This window comes from Lactuca virosa, chromosome 2 (assembly GCF_052849685.1).
Source record: "Lactuca virosa cultivar CGN04683 chromosome 2, Lactuca_virosa_CGN04683_v6, whole genome shotgun sequence".
Taxonomy (NCBI): Eukaryota; Viridiplantae; Streptophyta; class Magnoliopsida; order Asterales; family Asteraceae; genus Lactuca; species Lactuca virosa.
Window position 1 is genome coordinate 114,395,336 of NC_136427.1, and position 21,002 is coordinate 114,416,337.

Below are 21,002 nucleotides of genomic sequence, written 5' to 3' on the forward strand. Positions count from 1 at the left end.
ATGGGTTTAGGGGCTAAAATTGACAAGTTTTCAAAGTATCCCCGGGAGGTCTCGCACCCTCCTATTTATAGTGGCCGAGGCTCCTGATCCGAGGGCTGAGAAGCCTCCACGCGTCAGCAGATCCGAAGCGAGAAGCACATGGGTTGCGCATGCGAGGGCCTCGCTGGCAGCTCCTGATTGGACCGAAGTCCGGGTCCGAGGAGGGGGGGAGGGGTCCGTGGCACCATGCGAAGGCTCGGACACGAGGAAAGGGGCACACGTCGGATTTTCAGTGGACCGCTTCGGATGACTCAGCGGTTTCGGACACGTGGCACATTCTAAGCGAGGGTGAGGTGGCCGAAGTCCACCTATGCGAAATTCCTCGGTTTTTGCAATTTTTCTCGATTTTCGCGCCAAAACTTCTAAAATCCATAACTTTCGCATACGAGCTCCGTTTTTGACGTTCTCTAAATGCAAGCGTAGGTAAAATTACGCTCTACAACTTTCGTTTAGACTTCGTCGGCTAATTTTTGATTTTAATTTTTATATTATTATTTTTAACAAACCGGGACAGGAAATCCGTTAAAAATTCACAACTTCTTCATCCGTCGTCCGTTTTCGTCTGTCTTTTTACCGTTGTGCTACTATTGACGAGACCTTCGATTCTCGTTTAGGTCGTGTCGGCTAAAAATCACTCGATCTAAAATTCGAGTTTTTAGCTGTCTACTGCTAAGCTGAAACTTCGAAAAATCATAACTTCCTCATACGAAGTCAGATTTGGGCGTTCTTTTTATACCTACTCTCAGATTAACGAACCCTACGAGTTTCGTTTAGACCACTAAGGCTAAAAAGTAGTTTATCAAAAACTCACTTTTTACGACATTTGGCCCCGTGCCGGTTTTGTCGCGAAACTTCGACAGGTCATAACTTCTTTGTTATAACTCGGATTTTGGTATTCTTTATATACCCGTAATCCTTGTCACGCCCACTACAAGTTTTTTAATAGATATCGGCTTTATCTAATATTTATTTTCGACGCTCATTTTTATTCTTAATTAATTAAACCCTAATAATTAAGCATAAAACACATAATTCACATAATATTCACATAATTCCTTTTCATTCCTTCAAAATGAGTTACAAAGGTTAACCTAGACTATCACATCAATATTAATGCCTAGGCTAGAAACACGGGTATTACAATTCTCGCCCCCTTAGGATGATTTCGTCCCCGGAATCACACATCAGCAAACAAATGCGGGTAGCGACTCATCATGTCACTCTCCGTTTCCCAGGTGAAATTTGGCCCATTCGTATGTTTCCATCGCACAAGTACTAAATCGACCATTTTGCGTCGCAACTTCTTAGTCTTACGGTCAACGATTGCCTCTGGTTCTTCGATCAACCTCTTGTTTTCATCCAACCTTAACTCAGAAATTAGAATTCTGTCGGGCACATCTCCCGTAAACTTTCTCAAATAGCACACATGAAAGGTATTATGAATACCCTCAAATTCTTCCGGTAATTCTAGCTTGTAAGCTTGATTCACGATCCTCTGAAGCACTTTAAATGGTCCAATAAACCTTGGACTCAACTTTCCCCTTTTACCAAATCTTATAAGTCCCTTCCACGGCGAGACTTTAAGTAAAACCGAATCTCCAACTTCGAAGGATATCGGTTGTCTTTTCTTGTCAGCATAGCTCTTTTGTCGATCTTGAGCAGCTAACATCCTTTCCCTTATCACTTTCAAATTTTCAGCAGTCTGATGGACTATTTCAGGTCCCACAAACTGCTTTTCCCCAGCTTCCAGCCAACATGATGGCGTTCGACACTTTTCCCCATACAAAGCGTGATAAGGTACCATCTGATGGGTTTTTGAGCATTCTAACACTTCCTAAGTGTACATGCAACCCTAATAACCTTGAATCTATGTTTTCTCTATATACATGCAAATTTCTTTTTCAAGGTTATTTCCTAACTAGCATGGCATGGGGATTACATAAAACATAAAACTAGTAGAAATACATACCTTGTTGTTGCTTGGATTCCTTCAAGACTTTGTGAGCCTAGCACCCCAAATGTTGTGCCTCAAATGCTTCACACAACACCACAAGACTTGGAATAACTTGAGAGAATACTTCTAGCACTCAAAATCGGTTATGCCCTCTCTAGTAACACTAGGTCCACTAGGTCACGATTTTGCTAGCCATAGGGTTTCTTTTATAGTGTTGTCATAATTAGGGTTTACACATGAATGCCCTTAATTGTCATGACTCTTGATTTCCCATGACCCATGGGTTTGTAACTCCCATGGACTATCCATGGAGCTCCAAATGGTTACATCCATAACCCATAAACCATGGATCATTAATCCACCATAAAAGAATTGATGATTGTCATAATCAACCCTATATATTTAATTAGTCTCACTTTGATCACCAAATTAATACTAGATTAATACTTGATCAATACTAATTAAATAATACTATTATTAATATATTAGAACTTATAATATATTAATAATCATAAGTGCCTATTCTCTCATTTAGTCTATCCAAGTATTGCAATGCCATGCAACCCAATGGACCATGCCGGGTCGGGTCAAGTACATACCAAATAAAGTTATGGACTTAGACACTATATCCAACAGTCTCCCACTTGGATAAGTCTAATAACTATATTTGCAAATATGACTTCAAAATCCGACTAGCAATCGTAGCTCTTTCAAAGTCTTTCGGAACTGAGATGATGATGATACGCCATTTAAGATAAGTGATCATATAATCCTCTGTTCTCATGATATCAGCTGGACAAACACATGGAACATGGTCTTACTTATTGTCCAGCATTTGTTTCTCGATCTCTGATTTGTTTCGACATAGAACTAAATTGAACACATCAATTAGGTTCTGACCGGGCCCGGTACATAAGTCAAAACCAAATCATCGAGGGGCCCAGATATCGCTTCTATTTCTAGAAGGAACAGATAAACTTCGACTGATATGCTTGTACTAACTACTTGTTAAATTATTCACAAAGGCACGTTTTATAACATCGAGTTACCAATGCGTTTTCGTACAATCAATGAATAACCAACTCATAGTCAACAACTCATATCTCTAGGTTTGAAGATTTATATGATATTACCGTCTCACGATCACTCGAGATATATTCCATGAAGTGATGCAAGTGAGCGTGGGTTGGATCCAATACTCAGCCCTTATGAGTACTCATGAATGTTGTAGCAACCATTGCATTGTCCAAAGCACTTTTAGACAAATCATACAAGCCAAATTCATGACAGTCTTAAATCAATACTTACTTCCAAAGTTTGACTGACTGTGGATGGTTTGAATAATAACATAATTATTCTGGAAGTAAAAACATGCAAAATTGAAACATAGTAAACAATCAACACAAGATAGTAACACCTTACTCATAAATAAATAACAACTTTTATTTATCATCAAATGTCAATTACATTTTACAAGTTTCAGGAATCTAATTATTGAAACTAATATCATCCTTCAGCCCAATGCGCCTCGCATGCTGTAAATGCTTAACCCTGCTCAGTCCCCTCGTGAGGGGATCTGCCGGGTTCTCATCTGATGATACCCTCTTAGCCACGAGGAGTCCTTCTTCTATTCGATGTCTGATGAAATGGTATTTTCTGTCAATGTGTCTAGATCTCCCGTGATCTCTCGGTTCCTTAGCCAAAGCAACTGCACTTTCATCGTCACAGAAAATTTCCATTGGCTCCTTTATAGCTGGTACAACTCCTAGGTCTCCGATGAAGTTCTTTAGCCATATCGCCTCCTTAGCTGCTTCACTTGCTGCTATGTACTCTGATTCACAAGTAGAATCAGCTACTGTCTCCTGCTTGGAACTTTTCCAAGTAATTGCCCCTCCATTTAGGATAAAGACCCAGCCTGACTGAGAGCGGAGATTATCCCTATCAGTCTGGAAGCTAGCATCGCTATATCCTTCCACTCTCAAGTCATCACTGCCTCCGAGGGTAAGGACCCAATCCTTAGTCCTCCGCAGATACTTGAGAATGTTCTTTACCGCTGTCCAGTGTGCTTTGCCGGGGTTCCCTTGATATCTACTGACCATGCTCAAAGCAAAGGCCACATCAGGGCGAGTACAAGTCATAGCATACATGATCGAGCCCACAGCGGAAGCATATGGTATATGACTCATCTCAGCTATCTCAGCCTCTGTACTCGGACTCTGAGTCTTACTCAGCTTGGCATTACTCTGGATTGGTAATTCTCCTTTCTTGGAATCTTGCATACTGAACCTCTTCAGTACCTTATCCACATAAGTACTTTGACTAAGTCCAATTAGTCTCTTACTCCTATCTCTTAATACCCTTATCCCTAGGATATAGGCAGCTTCCCCAAGGTCCTTCATAGCGAAACACTTCCCAAGCCAGGACTTAACCTCCTGCAAGGTTGGGACGTCGTTTCCTATGAGAAGTATGTCATCCACATACAACACCAAGAAGCTAACTATGCTCCCACTAGCCCTGACATACACACAAGACTCATCCTCACTCCTAGAAAAGCCAAACTCTTTGACTTTCTCATCAAAGCAAAGATTCCATCTGCGAGATGCTTGTTTCAATCCATAAATGGATTTATCAAGCTTACACACTCTATTAGGGTATCTTGTATCGACAAAACCCTCTGGTTGAGCCATGTAAATATCCTCAGCCAACTTTCCATTGAGGAAAGCGGTTTTGACATCCATTTGCCATATTTCATAATCATGAAATGCAGCTATGGCTAATAATACTCTAATAGATTTAATCTTAGCTACTGGTGAGAAGGTCTCATCATAGTCAACTCCCGGAGTTTGAGTAAAGCCCTTCGCAACCAGTCGCGCTTTGTAAGTATGTACCTTCCCATCCATGTCGGTCTTCTTCTTGAAGATCCATTTGCACCCAATTGTCTTACGACCTGGTACATTGTCAACCAAGTTCCAAACTTGATTGTCATACATGGACTGAATCTCGCTGTCCATAGCCTCCTTCCATTTAGCAGACTCAGGGCCTGCCATGGCTTCCCTGTAATTATTAGGTTCATCTAAATCTATTAGTGTACTATCACTAATAAATGTATCACCTTCAGTGGTGATGTGATAACCATAATAAAAATCAGGTGTGTTCCTCACCCTAGTGGAACGCCTTGGAGGTACAGACTCATCTATCGGATCAACAGGAGTTTCCTCCTCAGGTTGGTCGATAGCATTTGAGGTTCCTTCACCACTTGACTCTTGAAGCTCTTCAAGGTCAATTTGCCTCCCACTGTCCCCTTGGCTTATGAATTCTCTCTCACGAAAGACTCCTCTTCGTGCTACAAAAACCACATTATCACTGGGTCTGTAGAAGAGGTAACCAAAGGATCTCTGTGGGTAGCCGATGAAAATACACCTCTCACTTCGAGGTTCAAGCTTATCATGAGTCTCACGCCTCACGAAAGCTTCACAACCCCAAATTTTGATGTGGTCCAAATTGGGAACTTTCCCAGTCCACATCTCGTGAGGTGTTTTGGCAACCTTTTTAGTAGGGACTAGATTAAGGATATGGGCGGCAGTCTCTAAGGCATACCCCCAGAAAGAGATTGGTAACGAAGCTCGACTCATCATGGAACGAACCATATCCAGCAAGGTTCGATTGCGCCTCTCAGCTACACCATTCAACTGTGGTGTTCTGGGAGGTGTCAATTGTGAGACAATCCCACATTCCTTAAGATAGTCAAGGAACTCAATGCTAAGATACTCTCCTCCCCGATCGGATCGGAGCATCTTGATGTTCCTGCCCAATTGATTCTCCACTTCCTGTTTAAACTCTTTGAACTTTTCAAAGGTTTTTGACTTATGCTTGATTAAGTAAATATATCCATATCTACTGTAATCATCAGTAAAAGTCACATAATAGCGATTAGCATCCCTTGTAGCAACTCTGAAGGGCCCACACACATCCGTGTGTACAAGGTCCAACAAACCTTCACCCCTATCACAAGTACCTGTGAAGGGTGACTTTGTCATTTTTCCAAGTAAACAAGACTCGCAACTATCATCTGACTTGAGGTCAAATGATTCCAAGACTCCAGCCTTTTGGAGTTGGCCTATGCGCTTCTTGTTAACATGTCCAAGACGACAATGCCACAAGGATGCTTTATCCAAGCTATCTGAAGAATCAATATACAACACATTATTTCCTAGATTGTCTACAACATTCACGGCTTCATATACACCATCACAAGGTAATGCTTTAAAGTAAAATACATCATTGTAATAAACATTAATAGCATCATTTGTATTATCAAATGAAAATGAAAACCTTGTTTGTACAAGCCATGAAAAGAAATAATATTTCTCGCCATTTCGGGCGAGTAACAACACTTATTTAAATCTAACATTAACCCATTATTAAGCACTAAAGAATAAACTCCTATCTTGGTAACAGGTGATGCTTTCCTGTTGCCCATGACTAAGTTTATCTTCCCGTGCTCCACTTGCTCACTTCTTCTTAGTGCCTGCAAATCAGTACAAATGTGAATACCACAACCTGTATCAAGCACCCAAGAATTAGCATTAGATGAGTTATTAGACAATATTGTGTAAATACCTGCATGGGTGGGTTTAACCTTCCCATCCTTTACATCTTGCAGATATTTAGGGCAGCTTCGCTTGAAGTGTCCCTTATCCTGGCAATAGAAGCACTGTGCTTCCTTTGGGTTTGAAGAAGGAGTAATGGGACCTTTCTTTGTCCCACTTGAAGAGGAACCATCAAGAGTCTTACCCTTGGTACCATTCGAAGGGCTTTTCCTCTTCTTACCCTTTCCCTGCCCAATAGCCAGAACAGGGGCTGTTGAAGGAGTAGAAGTAGCAACCGCTTTACCCTTAAGGCCATTTTCAGCTGTCCTTAAGAATCCTTGAAGTTTGCTAAGTGTGACTTCCTCCTTGTTCATATGATAAGTCATACGAAACTGATCATAACTTGGAGGTAAGGAATGGAGAATGATGTCAATCGCCATTTCCTCAGGAAAGTCAACATTTAGCTTCAGCAACCGGTCAACGAACCTTTGCATCTTCTGCAAGTGACCGGTGATGGGTTTGCCATCCATCATCCTTGCGGTTATCATGGAGGAGATGATTTCATACCTCTCCTGACGCGCGCTCTGATGGTACCTTTCCATCAGATCCAGGTGCATCTCATAGGGGTAGAAATCTTCATAGGATTTTTTGAAGTTCAGGAGTCATGGTGGCCATCATGATGCATGCTACTTTAGTAGCATCCTTTTCATGTGCAACAAACTCCGCAAACTCTTCAGGAGTAGCAGTGTCTTCACTCACAACCTTAAGCTCCCTATCGAGGACATATTCTTTGTCCTCATAGCGAGTAATCATTCTGATGTTTCTGATCCACTCATTGAAATTGGATCCATCAAAGATGACCTTACCACACAAGTTCATAAGGGAAAAGGAGCCTGTTGGGTTTGAGCCAGAAGCATTGTTGGAAGACATCTGAAAGGAAAGAAAGACAAGTTTCATTAGATTAGGAATCCTTAATAATTCACCCAAATGAAATATTAAGGCTAGGATCCAACAAACTATTTATAGTTGGAAGAGGGATGCCGTAATCCATACTATAAAATATTTGAAGGTAGGTAAATGACGATTTACCAATTTCCACCATAAGAACGAAATATTTTATTATTAGGTTTTATTGGTTTTGAAACTCCTAGATCTTTTGAGATACATTGAACTTTTCAATGGCATGTTTGAATCTCGATTGTGCCCTCTCAAGTTTGTGACTGGGATGCCGAGGATCACAAACAAGGTGTGAATAACCATACAAATTGACTTGGTACCCTCAATAATATTACCTAATCGATGTGCCGGTTAACCACACACGCTCCACCGATCTATAATAAGGTCAAGTTACCCTTTGCCACTCTTACTAGTCCATGTTAGTGTGTCGGTTAACCACACACGCTCCACTAACGACTTGGTAAGGTACAAAGTGTAATTTTATGGGCTAGCACCAATTTCACATTTTCCTAAAGTAACTAAGATTGGGAATTTATAATGTATAGTTACTTTATAATTCATTATACTTTTAACAAGTATTTAAAGTCATATCCTACCCATTCGGCTAACGACCCTCCACCGATCAAGGAAGCGGTGGGTGAGAGTGGACACCCATTAAGTCACCATTTTATAGGCAACAACCTTATACCCCCCTTATAGACCGGCTTCGTGAATGAGGCCTACTAACGGTAAGAATGACATATTCTTATACATATCTATATAATAAAATTATAATAATAGTATAAGTGTTGATTTTTAAACTTTTTAAAAGTCTAAGGTTTAATTTGGAATTAAAGTATTAAAGTGTAAGACTTTTCAAATTCCAAAACTTGAGGGCAAGATTTGAAACTATTCCAAGTCTCTTCAATTTGTAACTTATGAGTTTTAATGGTTCATAAAAATGAAGACTCTTCATTTTATGAAACTTCTTTAGTTCTTTAATCACAATTTAAAGAAGTGACTTTTGGTTATCCATAACTTGAGGACAAGTTATGGACACCATCATACCCATTAAGATCATCAATTAAACACACATGGAGGTTACACATAATTCCTATGATCTTCTAAACTCATATGAACACAAATTCATGTCAAGCAATTTCAAGAAATCATATAAACATATACAATACTTGAAAATTGATAAAAGCCATGTAAAATGGGTTAACATAATCATTATCATTTTGAAAAACAGATTTTACAAGTCCAAAACAGATTGGGATAATGATCTTAATCCATTTCCAGCAACAAAACTCGAAAAAACTGCCCAGCACGCTCCTACTCGCCGAGTGCATTATTCTACTCGCCGAGTAGGATGAATTTGTTCATGGACTCGGCGAGTCCTCCCCATGGACTCGGCGAGTCCAGTCGTCAGAATGCAGAATTTTTGATTTTTAAGCAGTTTTGCATCAAGTATACAGAAAACAATCCTAGGCTCTGATACCACTTATGGGTTTTTGAGCATTCTAACACTCCCTAAGTGTACATGCAACCCTAATAACCTTGAATCTATGTTTTCTCTATATACATGCAAATTTCTTTTTCAAGGTTATTTCCTAACTAGCATGGCATGGGGATTACATAAAACATAAAACTAGTAGAAATACATACCTTGTTGTTGCTTGGATTCCTTCAAGACTTTGTGAGCCTAACACCCCAAATGTTGTGCCTCAAATGCTTCACACAACACCACAAGACTTGGAATAACTTGAGAGAATACTTCTAGCACTCAAAATCGGTTATGCCCTCTCTAGTAACACTAGGTCCACTAGGTCACGATTTTGCTAGCCATAGGGTTTCTTTTATAGTGTTGTCATAATTAGGGTTTACACATGAATGCCCTTAATTGTCATGACTCTTGATTTCCCATGACCCATGGGTTTGTAACTCCCATGGACTATCCATGGAGCTCCAAATGGTTACATCCATAACCCATAAACCATGGATCATTAATCCACCATAAAAGAATTGATGATTGTCATAATCAACCCTATATATTTAATTAGTCTCACTTTGATCACCAAATTAATACTAGATTAATACTTGATCAATACTAATTAAACAATACTATTATTAATATATTAGAACTTATAATATATTAATAATCCTAAGTGCCTTATTCTCTCATTTAGTCTATCCAAGTATTGCAATGCCATGCAACCCAAATGGACCATGCCGAGTCGGGTAAAGTACATACCAAATAAAGTTATGGACTTAGACACTATATCCAACACCATCATGATGCTTGAGTGGAAACTATTATTATAGGAAAATTCTACTAGAGGTAAGTGTTCATCCCAGTTACCTTGGAATTCTAGGGTACATGCTCTCAGCATATCCTCCAACATTTGAATTGTTCGTTCGCTTTGACCATCAATTTGTGGATGGTAAGCTGTACTCAAACACAACTTGGTACCCAATTCCTCTTGTAGACTTCTCCAAGCCCTTGAGGTAAAACGGCTGTCATGATCGGATACAATTGTTAACGGAACACCGTGAAGCCTCACAATTTTCTCCACGTAAGAATTCGCAAGTTTATCCATAGAGCATTTCTCGTTAGCGGCTATGAAATGCGCACTCTTAGTGAAGCGATCAACGACCACCCAAATCATGTCGTGACTGTTCCTTGTTCTGGGCAGTTTAGTCACAAGATCCATGGTAATGTCCTCCCATTTACCCATGGGTACAGGTAAAGGTTCTAAACTCCCATACGGTTTCTGATGTTGTGCCTTAACCCTGGCACATGTTACACACTCGGCCAGATACTTAGCAACATCGAGCTTCATCGTCGGCCACCAGTAATAGGGTTTTAGATCCCTATACATTTTCGTACTGCCGGGATGAATCGAGTACATGGTTTTGTGAGCTTCTTCCATCAGAAGACCTCGTACTCCTCCCGTCTTAGGTACCCAAATCCTATCTTTGAATAACTTCAATCCTTGACCGTTTGTATCAAACACCAACGTTTTTCCCAAACGTTCCTCCTTTCGGTCATTTTTCTCTAAATCTTCCTCCTGAGCTTTATTTATACTTTCCACAATTGTCGAGACGACTTCAATTCTCAACGCTCTTGGCCTTTTCTTTTCAAGATTTACCTTCCGACTGAGAGCATCAGCAACAACATTTGCTTTACCAGGGTGGTAAAGTATGTCACAGTCGTAGTCCTTGAGTAGTTCTAGCTAGCGCCACTGCCTCATGTTCAATTCATTCTGATTAAAGAGATATTGAAGACTCTTATGATCAGTGAAAAGTTTGCATTTGGTACCATAAAGATAGTGCCTCCATATCTTTAAGGAGAATACTACCGCTGCCAACTCCAGATCATGAGTGGGGTAGTTCTTTTCATGATCTTTCAATTGCCTCGATGCATATGCTATCACTTTATCCCTTTGGGTCAGAACACATCCTAACCCAACTATAGAGGCATCACTATAAACTGCGAAGTCATCAACTCCTTCAGGTAACGAAAGAATCGGTACTTCACACAATCTCTTCTTTAACTTTTCAAAGGCTTCCATGTGCTTTTCATTCCAAGCATAAGTAGCTACTTTGTGGGTCAAAGCTATTAATAGAGTAGCAATCGAAGAAAAGCCTTGGATAAATCGACGATAATATCCGGCTAATCCTAAAAAGCTTCGAATCTCCGTAGGACTTTTTGGTTGTTCCCACTTCATCACAGCTTCAATCTTTGCTGGGTCAACCATTATTCCTTCTTAGTTAACCACATGACCTAAAAATTGGACTTCTTGAATCCAAAATTCACATTTGGAGAACTTTGCATACAGCTTCTCCTTTTTCAGAATTTCCAGCACTTCTCACAGATGCTTTTCATGCTCCTGCTTGCTTTTCGAATAGATCAAGATATCGTATATGAATACTATCACGGATTTATCAAGGTATGGTTTACAAACCCTGTTCATCAAATCCATGAAAGCTGTTGAGGCATTGGTTAGTCCGAACGACATAACCAAAAATTCATAGTGTCCATATCTTATTCTGAACGCAGTGTTTTCGGTATCCTGCTCCCTCACCTTTAGTTGATGGTATCCCGACTTAAGATCGATCTTCGAGAAATAGCTCGAACCTTGCAACTGGTCGAACAGGTCATCGATCCTCGGCAACGGATACGTGTTCTTTATTGTTGCTTTATTCAGCTCTCTGTAATCGATGCACATTCTCATACTCCCGTCTTTCTTCTTTACAGATAACACATGGGCTCCCCAGGGTGATGAACTAGGTTGAATGAAACCTTTGTCCAATAACTCCTGAAGTTGTGTCATAAGTTCTTTCATTTCGGTTGGTGCTAATCGATACGGTGCTTTTGCTATCGGCGTCGTTCCTGGTAACAAGTCGATACGAAATTCTACTTGTCGATCAGGGGGCAATCCGGGAAGATCTTTGGGAAAGACTTCCGGATAATCACACACCACCGGACTATTCTGCACCTCCTTCTTTTCCTTCTTAGCATCGATCACGAACGCTAAATATGATGTACACGCCTTAGCCAAACACTTTCTGGCTTTCATTAGGGAAATGATTCCAAAATTTACTCTGTGTTTGTCTCCATACACCATAAATGACTCTTTCCCTGGCAGGTTTACTTTTACTATTTTCTGCCTACACAATATTTCGGCATCATTGGTGCTAAGCCAATCCATTCCTAAAACTATGTCGAAACCATTTAACTCGATAGGCAATAATTCCTCGTGGAACTTATTCCCATTCAAGTCAATGAGGATGTTTTTCATACGATGGCTAACAGGTACAAACTTGCCACTAGCAATTTTGACTAATAAAGCATTAACTAGTCTATCAACAGGCAAAGCTAGTTTTCTACCAAATTCATGCGAAATAAAGGAGTAATTGGCTCCAGAATCAAACAAAATTTGGGCAAGCAATTCGTTTACGAGAAAGGCACCTGAAGCGACATCGACTTCTTCTTTTACAGCTTCAAGTGTCATCTGAAAGGATCTCGCCTTCGGCTTTGGTGGAAGATTGGGCTTTGATGCATCCTTCCTCTTTAGACAGTCTTTAAAAACATGCCCTTCTTCATGGCACTCAAAACATACCCTCTTGTCGGACGGACACACGTTGGCATAATGCCCAGTCTTTCCACATTTGTAGCAAGTCACCCCCTCATTACATTTCCCAGAGTGCTTTTTTTTGCACTTCTCACACCATTTCACTTCACCTCCTCCTCCTCCAAGCTTCTTAGACTTAGAAAATTTGCTTTTCTTGTTGGAACCTGAAGTTCCTTCAAATTTTCTCTTTTCACCAACTTCTGCCCTCTCCAGACCCTTCTCTCTGATCTGAACCTCAACATTCTTAGCAGCCCAGATGGCGGCTTTCAAAGTGGTTGCTTGTTTAACCATCGGACCAAAGTCCGCTGGTAATCCGAGGGCAAACTTGTTAACCTTAGAGAGTTCAGTTGGAACTAGGTAAGGAACAAGCTTCATCTTTTCCGTAAAACTAGCAGCGTATTCAGTAACGCTCATCTTTCCCTTCTTCAAATTCTGGAACTCATTATTAATTTCCAGAAGATCCTGCTCAGAGCAGTATTGCAATTTCAGTTGTACCACAAAGTCTTCCCAAGACATCTTGCTAGCTTCTCGCTTGGGCATGGAATCAGCTAGTAGCTTCCACCAGCTCAATACACCAGATTTTAATAGAGGAATTGCAAGTGTGGTCTTTTGTTTGTTGCTGAACTCACAACTTTCAAACATCGTCTCCATTTCGGAGATCCAATTCATGACTTCCACCGGTGTCGAACTTCCACATAGACACGGTGGTTTAGATGCCATGAAATCTTTGTATTTACATCCGCGTCCATCAACTCCTCCATCCTGGTTGTTCTGTATAACTATCGGTGGGTTGGCTTGACCAAGAGTCCCACTGTAGTTCCCTCCTACTGATTGCCCTTCATTCAATTCGGACTGTTCAACAGGTATCGTAGTTTCTTCCCTATTATGTTGTAGTAATCGCCTTGTCTCCTCCATTTGGCGATCTAACATCGTCTGCATCATTGCTTGTACCCTAGCCATCGTCATTGGCTCAGGTGCAGCTCCTATAACAGGTACTTGCTCAACTACTTGAGGTTGAGGTTGTTGATTTCTGTTTCTGTTTGCATTTGCAACTCCACTGCGAGTTCTTGCCATTATAATCTATATACCGAATAAGGCGAATTTAGGTCTTTATCCTCGATAGGTATTTAAATTCCCTTATCACTCTGAAACGTTTACATGTTAGTTCTAATCTCGTAATCATACGCTTAGAATCCTACACACATAAGGTTTCCAGATCCGGTCGGCAACAGACCATAGATCCGAACAAATAATGGCACACATGGCAAACATATAACATTTAGCACATAAAAGTATTTTAGGCATCTTTCCTAAAACAAACTAGTGCTCGTGTCTAAAATATGGTAGACACTCATCTCACAATCATCACTTAGCATTCTAAGTTTAAGTCTAGAAATCCTACAATTTCTTAGTTCGCTTAAACTGATGCTCTGATACCAACTGTGACATCCCCTAATTTCTCGGCCAGAAAAGACCGATTTAATTTATGCTTTTAAAACAAAGTCAGAGAAATCTTTTTAAAAGATGTTGCGGAATTGGTCCCCAAAACAAAACATGATAAAAATTTATCAAAACCTTTCTTTAAGAAAGTATATATTTTCCATATATATCAAAACCTCGGGATGTCATGTTCCGATACAGATCAAAAGCATAAACAAGACATTATAAGCCTTTCAACAGTTATATAAAACTACAGGCCTATAATCCAAAAATCTCTCATCATCCTCCGACTATGCTCGGGGTTCACTACCTGTAACATAAAAAGTTGAGTGGGTCAGGCTTGGGAGCCTGGTGAGCATATAGGGTTTTCAACCCACAATAATAATAAACTTATTAAGTTCATCAATCAACAATAGCCCTGATTACCCATTCCCGTTATCCTCACTTTACGTCCCTAAACACTTATCACAAGGGACCTAGCCTAAAGAATATCATCAGGATGGACACTACTGCTAAGGGGTTTCCTCAGCCATACATGTCCTAAAGGCAACCATGAGGGGGATGGAGTACAGCGAATGAACGCCCAAGTTCATGAACACCCACAGGTTACGGGCATGCCAGCGTTTCCACTGGACTGTTTAGAAAAGTCCGTGGTCATCATCCAAACTCCGCTAGATGACTGAATCACAATCACATCGAGGCCTCTCATCATTTTATATCATCACACATCAACTATCTACCCATGTTTTACCCAACATATTTGTAGATAAAAATACATATACAGTTTAAAACTTGTATAAAACATCAACTCAACAATCACCTCAAATAAACAATTTATATATTTACACGTAGCACGTATTTTATAGAAAATACTTCATATCTAGGTGTAAGATGAAGGTGACTATACACTCACTTGATTTGATGATAATCGGGCAGCAATTCGTTCCCTAAAACGTTCGTTTCTAATAAAACCGTGAGTTTTATTCAGAAACCGGGCTCTGCGAAGGTTGGGCTTCGAAACCGAAAAGATAAATTTTCTGGGCTTCTCAGGCACTTCGTGGCGTATTCCGGGGGTTATAATTGATACCGGGGCTTTTGGGGGATATTAGAATGAAGGAAATATAGGTTTAGGGGCTAAAATTGACAAGTTTTCAAAGTATCCCCGGGAGGTCTCGCACCCTCCTATTTATAGGGGCCGAGGCTCCTGATCCAAGGGCTGAGAAGCCTCCACGCATCAGCAGATCCGAAGCAAGAAGCACATGGGTTGCGCATGCGAGGGCCTCGTTGGCAGCTCCTGATTGGACCGAAGTTCGGGTCCGAGGAGGGGGGGGGGGAGGTCCGTGGCACCATGCGAAGGCTCGGACACGAGGAAAGGGGCACGCGTCTGATTTTCAGTGGACCGCTTCGGATGACTCAGCGGTTTCGGACACGTGGCACATTCTAAGCGAGGGTGAGGTGGCCGAAGTCCACCTATGCGAAATTCCTCGGTTTTGGCAAATTTTCTCGATTTTCGCGCCAAAAATTCTAAAATCTATAACTTTCGCATACGAGCTTCGTGTTTGACGTTCTTTATATGCACGCGTAGGTAAAATTATGTTCTACAAATTTTGTTTAGACTTCGTCGGCTAATTTTGATTTTAATTTTTATATTATTATTTTTAACAGACCGGAACAGGAAATCCGTTAAAAATTCATAACTTCTTCATCCGACGTCCGTTTTCGTCTGTCTTTTTACTGTTGTGCTAATATTGACGAGACCTTCGATTCTCATTTAGGTTGTGTCGGCTAAAAATCACTCGATCTAAAATTCGAGTTTTTAGCTGTCTACTGCTAAGCTGAAACTTCGAAAAATCATAACTTCCTCATACGAAGTTAGATTTGGGCGTTCTTTTTATACTTACTCTCGGATTAACGAACCCTACGAGTTTCGTTTAGATCACTAAGGCTAAAAAGTAGTTTATCAAAAACTCACTTTTTACGACATTCGGCCCCGTGCCGGTTTTGTCGCGTAACTTCGACAGTTCATAACTTCTTCGTTATAACTCGGATTTTGGTATTCTTTATATACCCGTAATCCTTGTCACGCCCACTACAAGTTTCTTAATAGATATCGGCTTTATCTAATATTTATTTTCGACGCTCATTTTTATTCTTAATTAATTAAACCCTAATAATTAAGCATAAAACACATAATTCACATAATATTCACATAATTCCTTTTCATTCCTTCAAAATGAGTTACAAAGGTTAACCTAGACTATCACATCAATATTAATGCCTAGGCTAGAAACACGGGCATTACACTTATGAACTCACAAACTTAAATGTTGACACTTTTTCTTTGAAATAACTTGTATTCTTAGGAAATCGCTAAACCAGGTTAGCAACCGCTTTTGGGGACTAATGCTCTGGCGTTAGTAATATCTTTTGGAGCATCATATTGTATTTGAATTTTGAAACATGTAATACAACAATCATGTAAACTTTTCAAATATATGTTATGGTGGTGTGTACTTTCTTTACTATTCAATTGTTATGATACTGTACATGACGTCCTCCGCCCCCGAATGTTTCCGCCGTTCAGGTTTGGGGGTGTGACAGATTGGTATCAGAGCATTGTTTATAGTGAACTAAGTATATCAAAACCGTTTATTTCGATATACAACTATAAACACAACTGGGCAAAAAACACTCTGATTAAGATACATACTTTTAAAAATATAAATTTTATTAAAAAGTATACATGCATACATTTCGTAACAATAACAATGTCATAAGGAAAACAATATAGAAGTATTATAGATGAGTTGTACACTACAAGTATGCCTTAGAATATGTAATCGGGACTGGGATAAATATAGTGTGATCAACTATATTTATCCGAGAGCCGACTAACATACGCCAGGGAATAGTTGCAGTAAACGACAAGTCTAAGACTTACCAAACATAAATCTTTAGAACTAAACATAACATTTAGAATACTATAGGAGTATTTTGTAAATACAATAGTTTAAGCCTCCATGTTCGGATTTACATAGTTCTTAGACAATTCTCATATCCCTATTCTCGCGCAGACACAATGGCCGGATTTCACTTACCAGGGGACCCCTACTACCCGAACCAAGGCAATAGAGGATGGATAGAGAATGATCTGGGAAAGGATCCAGAAGAAATTATGGACGAAGAAGGAGAAGAAGAAGAGGAACTCATTGAGGAAGAAGAAGAATTCAAGGAAGAAATACAAGAGGACTCCGACTCAGATCCCGAAAACAATAACCTACCCTTAGTGACTTCGACCCAAAATCCAAATCCTCGACCGGGATTTCAAGGCTCGACACCTCTGTGGGCAATGAACCTGAATAGGTGGAGTCGTGAACAGGGTCAACCCACTCCGTTCAATGGAGACCGGAACTTCTACGATCTGAGCGAGGGAGGCTCAGCAGACAGAGTCCTTCCTATAATGGTTCGGCGAATTGCTCGCAATGATGACCAAGGAAGGGCAACTATCCAACGAACCGAGGAGAATGATGCGAACACCGGGGTCAATACAGTTCGCATCTGACAATTAGGATTAGCCCATGGGATAATCGTGAATCACAATGAAGCTCTACAGAGAGAGCTAACTACAACTCAAACTGCAGTCAGAAAACTTCGAGCACACCAGGCAATGTATGAAAGTCGTATGTGCGAGATGGAGCGTCAGTTGGTAGAAACAAAGGCTCATCCAAGCAGTTCATATCATGAGTAGAGGGCACTCTACTCGCTCTTTCTGTTGGTTTATGGAATAACCTTCGTATATACTCCGATTAGTACTCTTTTCATGTAAACTTTACGGTCTAGCTAGTACTGTTTTACTAGATCTCTATGCTGTCAAGTTTTCCCTGTGTGGTGTATTGTAGACCTACTCCAAGGTCAAGTTTTCTGAATTCTATGTAACTTCTATACCAACTATTATGACAGACTTCTTATTTCGTTTAAAGATCATCACTATCAATCCATGCTTTGGATATGTAAACAATTCATGTCATAAACTGTTTTAGCAACTCACTACACTATCCTTGTTGACCTAATCTATGGAAGTTCAATGGTATTGAACTTGGAAACCTTGTTGAAGTCTTGCCACCGTTTCATCTTTAACCCTATAGAAAATGCCGTCTCGCTAACCAAACAGACCAAATCCTTCGATAAGCCCAACTTTCCTATCACCTACACCCTTTACGGAAAGAGACAGTTACCATAGGATATCAAATCTCTACAACTTCAACTAGGGTAATCAAAACAATGACAGAGATTCAACACACCTGAGAAGGAGACCCCATATAGATCCCAGGAGATAACAAATCATTTCCACAAAAAAAAGGACAGAGAACAGAGGGAACCACTCGTGAAGCATGCGAAGTGGTAGAGAACCTAATGCGTCAAACGAATAATTAATAATTAATATTACCTAGTGAGTTGGTGATTATATTACTCGCGCTATGAGATAGGTATGTGATATCCTTCTTCATAACTAAAAATAGTAAGAGGGATACCCTCTTCCAAAACCTATGAAACTAGATCGACTAAAGATTTCAACATCCATACCCTAATTTGCTTAAACTTAACTTGAAAACAATACCTATTTAACCTCCCTTCATAAATACATCATAAGGATGTAGGTCGAAGCATTAGAAACCGAATATCAGGATAAGAAATTGCACTTATAAAATTCAACTAACAACTACCGTAGTTAGCTAACCGACTCGTTTCACATCATGTAATAGAATCATGTCTTCACATGGAAATAACCGACCAACCAACAAAACACCACTCCTGCATATAGACTCAGCTACTTTTCAAGCTGCGGTCACAGCCGCCGTGACAGTCATCATGGCACATCACAATGCAAGTAACGCTAGTAAAAATGGAAATGGTATCGACAATTCAAATCTTAGAAACAACCAAGGAAAACAACAAGTGTCTACCTACAATAATACTCCAATCCACAAACCTAAAAACATGAAACGAAAGTTCTGGAACAAAAAGGGGAGCAGTTCGACTCAAGGGCCTATCAAAAGGCAACAAGAGGTAGCAATCCCTACCCCCACTGGCCATACTCCCTTAACGTCGACAACACCATATTTAGGAAACCTCCCACAATGCAAAAGGTGCAACTACCATCATTACGGAACCTGTCGGGAGATGTATTGTGATAGGTGCAAGAAGAAAGGGCACACCAACGATCACTGTAGGACTCCGATCCCCAATGTTGGAGTAGATCTAGTATGCTATTTATGTGGTGAAAAGGGGCACTTTAAGAGAGATTGCCCGACAGAGAGGAATGATGGAGGAACGAGAGGAGTTTAACGACGAGTCATAAGGAAACAACAGGGAACCTACTTGAATTTTGGTACGTTTTCCAAATAACAATAATTAAGCATCAAACTTTCATAAAGGTTTTACACAATTAAATCAAAATCATAAATTAACACATCAGTCATATAAAAACTTAGGATCCTTATGGGTGAGCTAGGATGGCTTAGTATAACATTAGGGTCATACATGGTTAAGATTTTACAGACTTAGAGTGAGTAATTCCGCCTTATTTCCTGTTTATTGTTTGATTTTGGATTTAGGGCAGAGTTGCTCAGTCGACTATCTTCTCAATCTTAACTATATACGATTAGTTTACACTAATCGAGTATAGAGGGACTTTGTAGGGATCATATTGCGAGATTCCATCAATAATTACCAAAGTAGTCCTACTACCTATACTAGCTATAAAGGTGGTACAAATATTTGCAACAGTAATAACAAGAATAAAACAGAAGGCGCTAAAGACACATACATAGAAGATGTCATCACTCTAAACAATCGATGTAACGCACATTACGATAAGAAGTTCCCAAGTAGCTATTAGAAATGGATTGGCTTGGTCCTCACTATACCAGCTCCATGTGCTACGGAAAGGTCCTTTGCTTTAACCGTCGACATGTTAACCAAGTCTGCCCCCTTCTTACCAGTCAAGGAGACCGATAAGATAGAAAGACTGACAAGGACTTACATCCAAGAAATCGTGCGAATTCACGGAGTGCCGATATCTATTATCTGGGACAGAGATAGCCGATTCACATCACGATTCTAGCAATCACTGCAGAAAGCCTTGGGAACTAGGCTAGATATGAGTACAGCCTACCACCCACAAACTGACGGACAGAGTGAGAGAACTATCCAAACCCTAGAAGATATGTTACGAGCTTGTGTAATAGACTTCGGTAAAGCATGGGACATCCACTTACCGTTAGTTGAATTCTCGTGTAACAACATTTATCACACTAGCATCAAGACTGCTCCTTTTGAAGCCCTCTACGGCCGCAAGTGCAGATCACCTCTGTGCTGGGCGGAAGTGGGTGACATGCAGTTGGCGAGAGGCCTAGTCCTTGATAGCACTCTCACTGGCCCGGAAATCATTAGAGAGACGACTGAGAAGATTATCCAAATCCGTGAACGACTGAATGCCTGAAGAGACAAAAGAGCTACGCCGACAAAAGACGAAAACCCTTGGAATTTCAGGTTGGTGACCGCGTCTTACTGAAGGTCTCACCCTGGAAGGGCATGATACGCTTTGGGAAGCGTGGAAAACTAAACCCGAGGTACACTGGACCCTTCGAAGTTACTGCGAGGATTGGACCAGTAGCATATAGGCTCCAACTACCACTCGAACTTAACAACGTATATCCTGTGTTTCACGTGTCTAATCTAAAGAAGTGTCTATCTGATGAAACCCTTGTAATTCCACTCGATGAAATCGAGTTGAATGAAAATCTTAACTTCGTGGAAGAACCTGTCAAAATCATGGATAGGGAAACAAACGAGCAAAGCAAAGTCGCATACCAATAGTGAAGGTTAGCGGGAATGCTAAACGGG